Raw genomic sequence first — 2,063 nt, forward strand, 5'->3', positions numbered from 1 at the left:
AACAGAAAGAAAAGGGCTAAAATGTTAATAACACATCGATAACATCAATAACTACACAATGAAAACCAAAAGTTAGAGGGAAAAAAATCGATTTTTTACGATGAATGAAAACAGAAAATTGTCATAAGTCTTACAGCTGTTGTCTAACGGGGTCAAAATCTATTTTTCGGTCAAGAAAATCTATGAACTCTCGTTTGTTTGTTTGTTTGTTTGTTTGTTAAATGTGTGGATCCTTCACCAATAAAAATGTTAAAATCTGAGCTGAAATAAGAGCACAGGGGACACGGGTGGGCGGGGTTTAAACGCACTCTCGTGATGCACCTGTCAGGTGAATTTATCCTTCACAACAAATGCCAAACCCAGAACCAGCACACCTGACGATGACGTGTCCTGAAGCTGTCACACCTGAGACCTGCCGTGAATGACGTGCCACCGAACCCGACCTTAGAACGCCAGCCACCGGAAGTGGGCTGCCACACCTGAGAATGCCCGAAAACGCCACCAACCGGGGCCGTCCGGTGGCGGTCCCCGTCTTTGATGTCAAACCGCAAATCCACGCGCGTGTCATCGTGCAGAGTGAAGATCCGCGTGCGCAGTCACAACCTGAAGACGAGGATCCGGTTCTGCAGGTAGACAGAACAGAACAGAACCGAGCCGCCGCCGCGCGGGACCGTCTGTGCAGCATCACATGCACCTTTCATGAGGGGCGTCGCGCGCGCTTGTTTGGACCGGGGCAGCGGTTCCGGACGGGTCGTACCTGGATCATCCGTCACGTGATGCCCACGCCGCGTCTCGTGCTCAGGTGATCGGAGGCTGATCGATCATCTTCATCCTCTCCTTTCTCTGCAGCTTCCACCTGCCAGGCACGTTCACGACACCAGCGCCACGCCGCGAACACGCACCCGCCCTCGTCCACGCGCGCATCTCCGTGTCTTTCAAAATAAAAGCCTGCTGTTTTTCTTCCCTCGATCAGTTGATGGGGCAAATATCGTAGAATACAGACGCGTTTGAGCTCTTTAACTCTGCTGCCTGAACAAAGATAACTTAGAAATCATTTTAAACGACATGATTTTTGGTTTTTGGTTCCAGCAGAGGTCACACCGGATCTGCTGACTCATGACATCTCTGCCCATGTGATCCACAGTGTGTTGGTAGATCTGATCCCTCCGGATTTAATCTGTTATTCTAGTCTTTTATACTCATTCAGGAATCCAGACAGTTATGTATGAACCGCATTAGTCCACAGTTCTGATCATCTTCTGTCACACCTCTGCTTGTGATTCTGTGGATACAAACAGGTAACTGTCATTGTGAACAAAGTTTATTACATCCGGCATGGAAAAAAATCTATCTATTGACTGAAGGTGTCATTGGTCTGAAACATTTAAAGCTAGAATAGTTCAGTTTCCTATAAAACCCAGAAAAGAAAAATAGATTTTAGCTATATTTTGTAGAAAATAGCTTTTAAATATGTATAAAACTGAATTATTAGAATGTTTTATAGTGTTTTCTAAATGTTAACTTTCATTTTAATTGGAGTTCCTTTCAAAATAAAATGCACTCTGTGTATTTCAGGGTCTTCCTGTTGCAGAAAACCAAGTCAAACATGGCATTTTCTATCATCATGACTTTGTTGCATCAACATCCTTTTTCTCCTCTAAATATATATGGACTCAACATGACACAAATGTAGAATCCACTTTTTTATCTCCATGTTAGTTCTTTGTTTTGCATCTGAACAGCAACAACAGCATAACACACTGTTGTGCATTGGAAAAATCTGTTGCTCAAATGTGGCTCAAGCTCGTCTCCTGAGATAAGTTTGAGATCAGTTTGAGCATCTCATCTTTGTATCATTCTGTGATCATTTGTGTCTTAACTCTTGCTCCTAAGGGACCTTTAGGAGCAAGAGTTAAGGAAAGATGAGCAAAGACATCAATGAGACAAATGAGCTTGAATTGAGATAAGATTTTTGAGCAAGACTTAAGAAGTGGGAGAAACAAAAGAGATCTCATAATAGTCTCACTCTGATCTAAACTGTCTCAGCTATTTTAAAGAAGGAT

The 2,063-nt window shown here is 43.3% G+C and overlaps 1 protein-coding gene across 3 annotated transcripts in view; it reads right to left on the reverse strand.

Annotated features, from left to right (window-relative positions):
- The window catches only part of si:ch211-169p10.1 (FERM domain-containing protein 4B), an 18,033-nt gene extending 17,120 nt beyond the window's left edge, over positions 1-913 (reverse strand). The window contains exon 1 of one of the 3 annotated variants that reach the window (XM_024292607.2): positions 758-913. The gene's annotated coding sequence lies outside the window, so the exon portion shown is untranslated. The remainder of the gene's footprint in view (positions 1-757) is intronic. The other 2 variants (XM_024292608.2, XM_024292611.2) reach the window with 2 other exon arrangements.
- Positions 914-2,063: the final 1,150 nt, after the last annotated feature.

Source organism: Oryzias melastigma, linkage group LG7 (genome assembly GCF_002922805.2).
Source record: "Oryzias melastigma strain HK-1 linkage group LG7, ASM292280v2, whole genome shotgun sequence".
NCBI classification, from domain to species: domain Eukaryota; kingdom Metazoa; phylum Chordata; class Actinopteri; order Beloniformes; family Adrianichthyidae; genus Oryzias; species Oryzias melastigma.